General features: G+C 41.2%; 1 long non-coding RNA gene across 1 annotated transcript in view; it reads right to left on the reverse strand.

Annotated features, from left to right (window-relative positions):
• The window catches only part of LOC114017200 (uncharacterized), a 203,452-nt gene that overhangs the window by 159,162 nt on the left and 30,753 nt on the right, over nt 1–13,537 (reverse strand). Inside the window, exon 2 of the long non-coding RNA XR_003562101.2 lies at nt 11,018–11,128. This is a non-coding gene — a long non-coding RNA (uncharacterized LOC114017200). The remainder of the gene's footprint in view (nt 1–11,017; nt 11,129–13,537) is intronic.

Here is a 13,537-nt window from a genome sequence, read left to right on the forward strand (position 1 = left end):
AGGTAACTAACAAATTATCCGGAACAAAATAAATGGTTTCTAATTATAAACAAACATGTTTCCATCAGTAAGATCCAGCTTCCACCTATAGATGCAAGTACCGCTGCACTGAGGACCATGCCAGTTTGGCATTGATGAGGGTCTTAATGGATCAAGTTCACGTGCTCCACAGGTTTTAAACCTGGAGCATAAAATGGAAAGAAAGCAGCAGGAGGGGAAGAAAAATTAAAAAAGAAAAAAAAAAAGCAAATAAGATTACAGGATTACAGAAATGCAAACCTGTTTTTTCAAAGTGCATGATCAAGACACAACCCTAAGCGCATCCTGAAGCGGCAGGTTGAGTCTGGCCCCACCGTTGAGGAACTACGCAAACAACTCAAACGATGGCTGGTGCGCTGCTGCACTGTACAGACGTAACGCCAGGAGCGCAGCCCCTTTCCAGCAACAACAAGCAGAAACACCAGGGCTGTAAGACTTCAGGGAAGGGAGGAAGGTTTGCTCTCTTTTCCCTTGGGTTTGTAGTTGTATTTTTTTCTCTGCCATTTAGGTGCAGAGCACAGAGCCCCTCGTGGCACTCACTATGTTCCAGCTGGAAACAAAGCGCTGTCACGGACTGCATTCAAGAGGAAAGCACCGTGGGTCTGGGACATACTGCACGGCTTTCTCTGGTAACAGAGCGTAGGGAATATCTACTCTGGACTGCTGAATTATCCCCCACGTCTGTTTAAAAGAAAACAAAAGAAGAGCTATTAAAGCCATAGGTTTTTAATAAAACCAAAACAAGTAAATAAGATCAAAAATCCTCGACTTTCAAAGACTGGAAGGGTTTCTAACCACGTGATATCATTTTCCTTTGGTTACGTATGGATGTGCTATATCTAATCAGACACGATGTAGATGTAACATGCCAGAACAGCATGACTAAGCGCAACACACAGGGCAACGGAAACCCTAAGGCATACATTTCTTTCTCTGGTACCAGACTTGCAGTTTTCTGGAAGGTTTGGGAAGTGTGGGAACTGTTCGTTTTGTTTTCAGCCCTTCTCAACCCATTGCCCTGCACAGTGAGGTGAAAACACACACGCTGCAAATGTGCTGGATAAAAATATTCTGCCTGTATTTGAGAAGATTGCAAGACCTCTCTGTATCTTAAGTAACAACATAAGGACAAATACTTTCCTTTTTATTATTAATATATTTTTTAAAATCTATTACAAGTGCATATAAATAAGCAAAAAATACCACATATATTGCATGTTAAACCAGCCAGACTTTAAAAAATATTGATTGGCTACAGCTGCATTGCTGTTATGGGGTTCTCTCTCACAGACTGCAGCAGGAACAAAATGCAGAGTGATCCCCAAAGACAGAAAGTCAGTCCCCCCTATAAAAACAAGATATTCAAAACAGACTTGCCACTGAGCACTTAAGAATACTTTAAGGGTAAAGAAATGCAGAGTTTATATACCAGTAGGTCACTTAAAAGGTGTGATGTTATAACTGACAAACAGAACAGGAGAATAAGGTGGGGGGAGCCCTTGGAGGTAGCGGGTTTGGAAGCAACACAGAGCCACGCAGGCACCACTGAGCCCCACAGCCAGCACAGCACAGGGGTGTGGGGCACAGGCATGGCCAGCGTGCTCCACTGCATCAAGGGCACTTCAAAACACAAAGAAAACAGCAAGCTACCCAAAAGCTACCCCAAGGCTGTTAAAAAAAAAAAAAAAATTATTATCCTTACTGCAAATTATCTACCACAGACTAGGATAAGATTCCAGCTCCAGCTGGCAGGTGAAATGGGGAAGGAAAACATGATCTTCCCCACCTATTTACCTCATCTTCTTCTTCTTTCCCCTTTTTCTGAGAGTCATTTAAAAAAAAATATGCAACTAATCAGTTCAAGGCTGCATTTTGGCAATGATTTCAGTCAGGTCAGGAAATCTGTTCACATGGAGTATGTGGCTGTTCACGTGCAGTATGTGGCTGTCCAAACTCTACGTACTGGTGGTTTTGTTCACTTTAAGAGCTCCCACCCTCCCAGCACAAGGTCAGGAGCCGCGACCATATCTATGCTCCCAGTGAGGTGCACCAGCACACCCAAGGGCTTTGCCTAGGCAGCAACATCCTCCTGAAAGCACGCGCCTGCTCTCAGTAGAGGGTGCTCCCCACCACCAGGGTCCCAGCTCCAGCCTCCCAGAGCCAGCTGCACCACGGGACAGATCCTGCCTGCTGCACTAGATGAGTAAGCACAGGCTGTGCCCACCCCGAGGGCACCACCACCAAGAGCAGCCACCCCCCAGGAACCTGCCCGAGCACAGGCGCTGCTCTCCCCGACGGACAGGCAACCAGCCCTCCGCAACCTCCTTCAGAACATACACCCTGGCACAAAACCTGGCACTGCCATCCCTGCCAGCACTTACGGACAGAAACAGAACATCTAGGAAAGCCTGCTGTACAACGTGCCTGCAAGACGGAGGTTTTCAAAATACTAAGCACCAAAGAATTGTTACATTTTAAAACTTGATAAATTGTGCTCAATAATTATGCCATTAGCAATACAACATTAAACCTCAGCCTTTACGTTAATGCTTGTCTTAATCTGATCTGCCCAAAACATAAATAACAATAAAGTACACATAAATGTAATAAAAGTATAGTGGACTACATCTTGTTCGAAACTCCAGAATCTGAAAAATTCAGACACTCAGTATCTATACCACAAATTAAACAAAAAAAAAAAAGAAAAGAAAAAAAAAGGTCATCTCAAACATTTAGCACCAATCATACAGCAGTCAGAAGGGGAAAGAAACCAAAAATGAGAAAAACGGTCCCTGGAAATCAGGAAGATCCAATTCACTATGCTTTCTACTACTTTACTGAAACCTGCTTTCCTCTTTCAAAGTCAAATAATTGAGGAGTGATCCATGGTACACATGACCTGAGATCATCAGTGTGCTTTTGTCACTGTGTTTTGGCATTGAAGGAGTGGGACAGCACAATAAGGTACCCTAGCAAACGAAACCTTTGCTTACTGGCAGGAAGGGCTGCATCCAGAAATACCCTGGTACCCAAACTGCAAAAGATCAGAACTCAGCTACAGTTATCACATGCACTATCACAAGGGTATGCCCACACCAGAATATTCAAATAGAAAACATTTTCAGTAGGTAGAAAGGCATACCTATACGTCAATTCCATCAAATTTATCAAGAATCATAATTTATGATCATAGGCCTTTTGGTAAATCAATTAAATGGTCCACTCTTTTACTTATTAATTGTGCTCCAGAGTATAAAACTGTGATTTACAAAAGAAATTAGGGATTAAATTCTCAGGGAAACCAGTCCTTGAACACTTTCATCGACATCATTTGAAGTGATTGGTGCTCAGCGTTTCTGGGAAAAGAGAGAGCCCTACCAATCTCATGCAACCGTCACTGAAATCAGCAAGCAGATTAATGATGTATAGGCTCAAGTTTCAAGTCCAAATGGCATTTTTATACCCACGTCTCCTTGGAAGGCAAGAAGAGATCAGATCCCAAAGCATGCAAACATCCAACCCATTCTTTAAACCTGGGAGTCGTGTGCAAACCACAGGTTTAAGATTTTGATCTTGGTTCTGCATTATGAAGGGCACCTGATTTCCCTTGGCTGCTCTGCGGACACCATGTCCTCCTCGTGGTTTTCTCTATTGTCCCCCTACCCAGCCTCCTTAACCTCCTTTCTCAACTGAGCTGAGGATCTCTTCAGTTTCTGTTCACCTGGAGTATGTCTACAATACGACTGGTGTATGTTCTCCTTTTAGCGGATCGTTTTGACTCTCGCAATAACATCATTGTTGTGGGATGAACAGGGATTAACACCACACTCAGTTTGCTCTGCGTCACATCGTGTCAGTGGAATTCTGCACAGTGAAAGATGTGACAGTCTCCAAGCAGACCCCTCCCAGCGCTCACAACCACCCCAAAGAATTGTTCTTACTGTTTCCCTTTCATCATGAAAGACCAGGACATTTTTTGGACATAAAAATTATAGACAGCTGATGCCTTTAAAATGCTTCTAAAAAATAAGAAAAAAAGTATTTCTGTGTACAGGTGTCACTGTTACTCAGTCTTTAGCTTGAAAACACATATTTAAACTTGGAAAAACACGTTAGTTCACTTTGGTGACTCAGGTGTGCACAGACATGATGCTCAGAACAAAAGCTCTCTGCGCAGGAGGCGAGAGCTGAGCCGGAGCTTGGTTTCAGAGCAGAGCTGACCGGGTCCCTGAAAACAAGGGGACGCCTGGGGCGAAAGCGCAATGCAGGAAGTGCTGAGCGGGCAGCTTAGTGCCCTCCAAAAACCCCGGATTTGGTTTATCAAAATAGCTAAAACTTACTGTAGTTACACTAGGAAGCGAATCAGCAAGATTCAGGATGCCCACTGCCACTTGACAGAAACACAAGACGGCTTTTATATAATATTTACTATTATGCACTATTCCTATTGATTACAGCAACACACAGTGGGAGCTTTATGAAGTGGAATTGAATTTGCCTTACAATAAATACACTGAATACTGAGCCTGTTGTGTAAATACCGCTGCACTGTGCCATTTCCTATGGGATGAAGACAAACTCTTTTAATCTCACAAGGGCTAATAAAGATTATCAGGCTGGGAAGTATGAATGCTTTGCATCTATTCCTCTTTGCCACAGCAGACTCTCGTGCTCTTGCCTGGCAGCCAATTAACTTGGTGGCCCTTGGGAAAGAACTTCTTTCTGCACAAATGGACATAAAGGCTCCGGTCCCTTTAATATACTTCAACGTGAAAAATACTTTAAGGTTAAAGTTAAATAACTTTCTTTATTAACTGTTTTTATGGCTTTTATGTTGTTTTACATCTGACTGTATTGCTACAGTGGCTGCACATTATGGCCCCGTCAGCAAGGGTTGATGTGCACACCAAGGGCAAGCCTTTATTTAAACTTGGTGCACGGAGACTTTATATTAAAGGCACCTTTGTGGAGAGGTGCTCCTCAGAGCTACACAGACTCTTCAGTGAGCACACAAGTTAAAAAAAATAAATAGCATATGTACTTTGGTCCAAGTGCCTGAGGCTCTGGGAAATTCACCTCTATTAGTGTGTGAAGCCACACAATTTAAGCACACACTGGCTCCAGGATGAACAAACCTTTCCGATAACCAGCTAACTGTGCCAGATTTGCTTTTTTAATTACATTAACTTCATATGCAAACTGAGATCATTAAGAAAGAGAAAACATAACACTTGCTCAAGAATTGCCAGAAATCATATTATGAATAAGATCTTAGTCTGGGAAGAGATCTAGAGGCAAGGTATTGTCTATCTAACATTGCCTTGTTGCAGAGATTCAAAACTCCAAGAAAAAAAGGAGCAACTATAGTAAACATGCAAAAATATCCTCATTTCATTCTGCAAGAACTTGTTTTGAAAAATGGGGCTACGTGAAAATTTGTCACAGACACCTGTTACAGTGTTTAGCAGGAAGGGGATCACGCTGATGGCGTTCGGTCGGTTGGCTGTTTGGGGAGCTTGCAGAAGCCACAGTGACTCGCTTCCTCTGAGACACGGCGGTGAGAAATGCAGTTAACAGCAAGAGAAAATGACTGTGCTGCCCTTTGCGAGATGGGATGTTGGGACAAATGAAGGCGATTTATCACACGTACCCTAAGCACGCACCCAGGACCTAAGCCGCACTTCATTTCTCTTTGGCTGCCCTTGCCCTCCATTCCTCGCCCGGCTGCTGAGCTCTTCGCGGGAAGCTCTGTGCCCGCACCGACTTCTTCCTGCAGAGTTCCCCATCTCATATCTCATCCTGTCTCTCCTACTCCTAAACATCTTTTGTTTCCCCTCTCTACAGTTTCTCAGGTCATTAGCCCCACTGACTCCTGCCTACGCTTTACCCCTCTCCATCATCAGCTCCTTCTCATGCTCCACAGCACTTTGTTGGCTGCCTCAAAAGCAAACAAATACCCAGCAATGCTTTTTGCTTCTATTTGAGGTTTCATTTTCTCTTTTGGTATCAGCTTTCCATAGGCAGGTGCACCTTTTCCTCCACATTTGCACTGACTTCCTTTCATATTTTTTCCCCCTCTCCCACCTTTAAAGGTTCTTTTTCAGTATATTCAACCATAATTTGGTCTGTACAACATTAACAAAACCAAACCAACATTACTGAGTCTCCCTTCCCTAACCATCATCTTAAGCCTTCTTGCTTGCCCCCAAGCAGGCTATTTATTTTGCTGCCTAGATCTATATCCCTCCAGCTTTCTCCCTTCTTTCCATTTAATTGTGTCACTAATAATCTCTAATTCACTGTCTGGACCTTGTAAGATACTGATATAGCCTGAAATCTGACAGGTGCCTGACAGAACTGAGAAAACGGTCAGTGCTTTCCAAGAATGAGCACCAAGTTCACTTCCATATCCTTCTCCTCCAGGAGCCATCAGAAGTCTTCACCACAGGTCACGGGACTAGGACTAGTCCCAGAGGTGGTAGCCTAACTGGATATGCCCTAGCCATATCCCGAATTTATGGCAGATAGGTACCAATCATACCTCTTCCTTTCCTGGGGAACGAATGGGAACCACTAGTTGATCAGGAGAACGTGAGCCTGGGTCACACCAGCGTTCACACCTGCAAGTTGTTTAGGTGCAACCTGAATGTACATCACAAGCTTTCATGTCACTTTTGGATTAATGGAACCACCGTGACATTAACCTTCACGCATACCTCTCGGTATGTACGTCCAACACAGACTATGGGACAATAAAAAGAACATTCATAAAATATCACACCTGGCTGCCAAGACCTTCAGACTGTTGTTTGCTCCCTTGCTGTGTCTGATTTGACTGATTCAGACCCTGAAGTTGTTCCAGGATTTGTGGGCTCTTCTGCAGCCCCACGCTGGAATTTAGCTAAGACAACGGTTTAAGGAACACAGGGCTTTAATCATGGGTTTAGAGCAAAATACATATATCTACATCATTTACAACATACTGCATAGATTTAAAATTGCTTAGAAATGGCAAGCAGAGACCATCAGCATCGGTCAGCTATGTGATGCTTTTTTGTTGCCTCCTTCACAACACAGCAGATAATTTAAACAGAGGGGACATGCAAGTATCTTATTGTCAGTGGTCATCGTCTCTAATAATTACATTCCATGCCTTTCAAATTGTCTTCTTATGACCCCATTTTATCCCAAATACTCAAATAATTTAGAAGCCAACATTACTCTAAAAATATATGCCACTGAAATTAATGCATTACCAGATAATAGGAGTCCAATATATCTCAAATTTAAGGAGAGAGTTCCCTAGAGTGATAAAACTCTAGCAACCACCCACAGCTAATTTATTTCAGATGTATGTACATGGTTCAAATTTTATAATATCCCAGCAGAACAAGGCAATCTTAACCTTGACTGGATTATTATAATTTACAAATTGGTTGCCCATCTTGCTTTATGCCTTGGGGAAGTTTGTATCAAATGCATTGTTAGAGCAGACAAACCTCTGGAGTGGGATTTGCTTTGGTGAAAATGATTAAAAACGAGGAGGGCTTCAGTAATGTATTTTTAAACTATAAAACTGACAGCTGTAATCTTAAGTAAGTAACTGATTGAAACATTTGAGCAGATGCCTTAACCGCTCCTTTCATGGTATCTCCTCCCTCCTCTTGGAGGTACACTGTTGTACCCTCAAGACTCATCCTGAGCCTATATAAGCATATATTATTCTATAAAGTATACGATACTACTGACTTTATATTATTTATATTGGACATATTCAATCACTGTCCAAATCTAATTTAATGTCCTGTTTCTCTGTGCACTAAAAAAATAAACAAATAAAAACACTTTATATGATTTCCACATGCACACTACCAACCTCGAGAGTCTGCTTTGCTCTGACAGTCCTCTGTGTCACCAGGACCTTCTGCTGGGTGCCTCTTACATGCAAGAAGTTACCAGCATCAGTATTATAGTGCACGCATAAGAATTTCTATCATTTTCATAGCTGTTGCAGAAAGTAGCAAGAGTAATGCAGTTAAGTTTCTTAGCACTGCTGCAAATACGTGCACATAACCTCTTTTTCCTAGGTTTACAAGGCTTGCAGAGTTAGAGAAATCTGATGAACGCATGCATCTGCCTCTCTGTTAATGACTTTCTGCATTTGCAAAAGGGTGGTTGTTTTGGAGGACTGGGAGTTGCTTTTAATTAAACAAACCCACTGCATGATTGCTTATTCATATGAGCAGATGCATGTAACTGCCAATGCTACTCTCAAAAAAAGTGTCAATTTGCCAGGGTTCCCAGTCCACCAGGCAATATACTGGTGCCCATCGTTTAAATATATGAAACTCCACCCTGCAGAACTGCAATGGGTGTTCCAGGGACAACAGGCAGGGGTGCAAAAGGACAGAATTCACAATCTGTCCTCATCAAGAGGAGATACAACACCGAAACATTTGAAACACGGCTTTGGAACAGCAGTTACGTGTCCCTAGGTACCAAGTCAAACCTCGGGCTCAGAGGGAAATCAGCTATCCCCACTGTGTGCATTCAATAAAAGCAGCAGAAAATACCTGGGAGAGCAGGTGGAGTTTGCAGACACCGCTATGAACAGGGAACTTCAGCGAGCATGTATCGCCAGCCGAGGCTGCTCCCGTGTTTATAGGTCAGACCTATAAAAGGCCAGCTACACTATAATTTGCTTCTGTTAAATTTTAAACTACATAAGTTAAATTGCTGCAAACAAGTATGTGGAGCCCCTTATTTCCATTAAAGCTGCACTTTCAGCATAGCTCAATTCAATTAGGAGCAGCTTTTCTTAACCAAGTCTGCCCACAACAATTTCTGTCATTTTACTTTAACCAATGTAGTGAACTGGTGTAAACTTGCACGCAGACAAACCCTATCTCAGCTCTTCTTTCTCAGAAAACAGCAACATGTTTCTAAATGAGTACTCCATGTAGCCTTTTTCCAATTAAATCTTTACCAATGATTGACTTTACCCTAATAAGAACTTTGATTTTCTTATACATCTTTACCAAAATTTGAAAGATGCCCGTTTTTGAAAGATGCCCCTTCAGTAATTCTTGATAACACACACTCTGAACACATGCAGATAAGATTTCCACACCACCTCACCTGGAAAGACCAACTAATAAAGAGGTCTTTACCTTGACTTTTTTTTCATCTTTTTTGGCAGTCATTAGCATACTAATTAGCATTAGTCACAGCAATTAGCATTAGTCACAGTAACACATATATATATATAAAATATTGTATTATTTATACGTATAAAGATAAATAATCTTTATACGTAAGATTATTTATATATAATTATTTTTTTAATTTATAATTTAGATTATAACACTTATATATATATAATGGACAATAACTTACAAGCATTTACTCATGACACCAGATTTCTCAGTTGGTTTGGTTAGCTTAGGTGCTCAGAGACACATAGGAAGGCTGAAAGGTTCTGCTTTCCCCAGGGTTTTGACCAGGTGCCCAAAAGCTGTGAAGAGTCTAAGGAAAAAGAAATCAATACCGTCTTCTCATGAAAAATGTGAAATCAGATGCTTGCTTTCTCTTTGTTAAGAAGCTCAGAAAGGAACCAAAAGGTGTTAATGAACGACAGTGCTGAAGCCCTTAGCCTCACCAGACAGCAACGCTATCTCCCTACACCTACAGATTGCTGCATGCTTGATTTAACTAATTCCATACTCATAGATGCGTATTTATGTGCAGATACTTCTGTGATTATATACTTAGATAAATCTAAAAACTCACCTAAAAGTTACCAAGCATTGCCAACCTTCATTCATATATCTTTATATACACACTCACTCTCAGCATCATTGTGGCAGTGACAGAAAAGGATTCTCACAAATTTTGTACATGAAAAGCCTAGCAGATTTTAAAGCTCACTAAAATGCACTTCAATATTCACACATTACCTGACCGGAGGAGAGGGCTCAGAAGATACCAAACCTAAATTCCTAAAACGTTGGCAGCACTTTGTATTAAAACTATAAATATTATCAGTAGGAGGGATTGGTTTTCACATAACACTCGAGAATTGGCCAAATAGGTTGAAATCAAACTGAAGTTGTAGCCAGTACATCTTATTTCGGTTGAACAGAGTTTAGCGATGACAACTAGATGGAGGCAGTCTGAAGGACAGAAGGAGAAGGAGGGAAAGCAGAGCATCAGCTGTCTGTGACAGGTATGACACAGCTCTTTAACCAGATCAAAGAAGTTATTTCTGCACGGCACCTAACAGCTTATAAGAAGAGGCTGATGTGGTAGAACAGCAGAAAGAAGTCAACACTGGAAAGATGATCCACCGAGAAATGGCACAGCCACCAAAATTTCCCTGTGGTAATGTGCAAAACCTAATCAAATCGCCATAGTGTAGACATGGAGATAATTTGACATATCATGCAAATTTTGATAGCAAAGGCACACCCTGAGGAGACACAGTGGGACACTATTTGCGTTGTAGTGCCCTGGGAAGCAAAAATAGCTGTTCCACCACAGCGTGAGGGTTACCTCGCCCACCGCTTTCACAAGCCAAAAGTGAGAGAAACAGTTTTCCTTCATGCAGCAGGTCTGACTGATGAGAAGCGAGCAGCTTCAGCTGGTCTGCAAAAACACGTTTTCCAAAATTAATCTGAACTAGGTATTTTTTTAGAGAAACGACTACTCTTGAGAATTCCTGGCAAGGGAGAACGACGCACCGGGGGATGAGCTGCTCCTGCATTTCACTCCCCTGACTGCAGCACAGCATGCATACACTTTCCCTTGTATTCATCTGCTCTTACATCCCACAGTTCTATTAGCCTTCAAGGTCACACTAAGTCCTTTTCAGCTGGTCCACAGGGTGGAGATGACCATGCCTCAGGCGTGTTCGGTGTCCCTTGTGCACGCATGAATTTACCCCTGGCTGTACCAAACACTCTCGGTGCACCCAGCTTACCGCAGGATCCAGAGTTACTCGGCGCAGTCAGCTGCTTCTCTTCCACTGACCCACTTCTCCCAAACTGGAGTTGTCTGCAGACTTCAGTTTGTGATGATTTTGCGTTTTCACCTGCAGATTAAAAAAAAAAAAAAACATAAAATGCCTTAGGGTTAAAAAAACAGTCTCTCTAGGCACTCCACCAGAAACACAGATGTGTAAAAATCATTGCCTGTTTACAATTATATTTTGAAATGCATTAGGCTGGTTTATTCCACTTAGCACGAGCCAAGGAAATGCTATTTTTTAATCCAAATGCCATGGTCTGTTGAATTCAAACCCCTACAGATACCTGTGACTGACACAACCCCTATGGGGAGAGTCGCTGAATGAAGCCCTATGATGGAACAACACCCAGAGGAGATGGACACGGTGATGTGCTCAGGGAATAACACAAAGCAGCTGACTTCATCTCAACACAAAGGGGACCAGAGGGTGGCCTTTGATTAAGATAAACAGCTATCAACAGCTGAGTGGATCAGCTGGTGGTACACATTTCTCCCTGAGTTAGCCAGACGGGGGTAGGGGGGAAGTAAGTATGTGGCTTAACCAGAGTATTAAAAAAATACCTAACAGAAGACTTTCAAACAGATCAAGAGGCTTGAGCTGGCTTCAACCCTTGTGTTCCTTCAACCTTTGTATTCCTCCCTGGCAACAGAAGATGCCTAGCATCTTGGTGGTGAGCTTATTGTTAAGACTGGTAATGGGAATCACAGTGGCATTGTGAGTGAACTGTTTATTGCAATTGTTATGTTTTCCTTAGTGTAACTAACATTTGTATTGTGTTTTCAGTGTATTTTATATGACTCTGCTAAATCAAAAATTGCATGTAACATCAAATATCTGAAAATAAGTAAGTTTGACATTAAGCATTACGCTCCCCTTGCATGGTGTATCTAAAAGAGCCTGGTCTGAGAGCACTGGTCTCTGATGATATCTTTTACAAACTTTAAAGCAATGTCTTTATCAACAAAACATCAACCTCAAAAAAGTGATGTCTAAATTGTTATGGTCTATTTCCCACAAATTATGTAGATTAACATCCATTATATTCCACTTCTTAAACTCTTTGTCAATCAAGTCTCACATCAACCTTTCTCTTGATATGGATGTCAGACCTACCTGACAGTAAGTCCATTTATCCTGTGACAAAACTTTAGCATTCTACCTCTCAAATCCCCCAAATGTTCTAAGATTATTTAAAAAAAAAAAAAAAAAAGGCATGAATATCAGAGAGACATTTTAATATTAAATTTCCAAGAGTTGAACAGACCTTTTTTAGAGTTAAGCTACATGGATATTTTAGTGCTGGTAAAATTCCATAAGATACCTGCAGTGCTAGCAGAGGACAGTTTCCTATATATCAGGGACAGATCTAAGATAAATGCTTTTGTTAACTATCTGCTGATTTTCTGCAGTACTATGTACCTATTAAACGACATTTCACTTGTTGGGATTCAATTCTAAATTTGCAAGATCATTTGCTTCTGGCTTATACATGACAAAAAGCAACAGTTCGCCCGTTTTCCCACCTGATGCTTTCTACACTGTGGATTTTAACACTGTGGCCACGTGTGTCATATTGGCTCCCATCATACCAAGAATGTCGCATTTAAGCTCACAAAAGAGAATTTCTAGACCCACTTGCCTATCACCTAGACCCCTCCATTAGCATTTTCCTAATCAAGGAATCTTCCTCCCCGCATCCTTTGATGACAAGACTGTTCTCCCACCTCTCATGCTGACTTTACAAGGAATTCGTCCATGCGTTTTCACTCTAGTTCTACCCTAAAAATCAATTGGCTATCTATTGAAATAAAAAATCCAAAAAATGATCCCTCTTTCCTCAAAGTTCCAGATTTTTTTTTTTAAAAAAAAAAGGTCCAGACCCTCTGCAACCCCAAAAACTTCACCTAAACCACTTGTCTAATCATAAATTCATCTCCAGTACATTCTGCTTGCTTTCTTGGATTATTTCCTTTTCAAAACCTAATACAATCCCAGACCATTTTTCTCTGTCTTGTCGGCTGATGCCATCTGAGCATCAATGAAATCAGTAGAGCTGCAACAATTTACTCCAGAAGTTCTTGTAGCCAGCAGTCGTTACAGATCTGACACATTATCTAGATACTACCCTAAGTGAAGTTTCTACTATAGCATCATAATTTTAATCAAAGAAAAATAGTCATATTTCAAGACATTGAATATTTCACCCTGTTAGTTTTAATTACCAAATCAAATTGAAATGAAACAGACTGTGGAATCTTAACAAATATATATTTTTTTTAAAATTAATCAAGGCTAAACATCATTTATTTAAAAAAAAAAGTTAAATCACCATGATGTAAAACTCTGTAGTCACTATTGTAAGCAAAATGTTTCATTCATTATTATAAAAATATTGCAAAACAATTTCCTGTTTTCTTTTGCACTATAGATTGTCTCACTAGTTTAATCAAGCCAGTCAGACATCCAATGGTT

This window comes from Falco cherrug, chromosome 13 (genome assembly GCF_023634085.1).
Source record: "Falco cherrug isolate bFalChe1 chromosome 13, bFalChe1.pri, whole genome shotgun sequence".
Lineage (NCBI taxonomy): Eukaryota > Metazoa > Chordata > Aves > Falconiformes > Falconidae > Falco > Falco cherrug.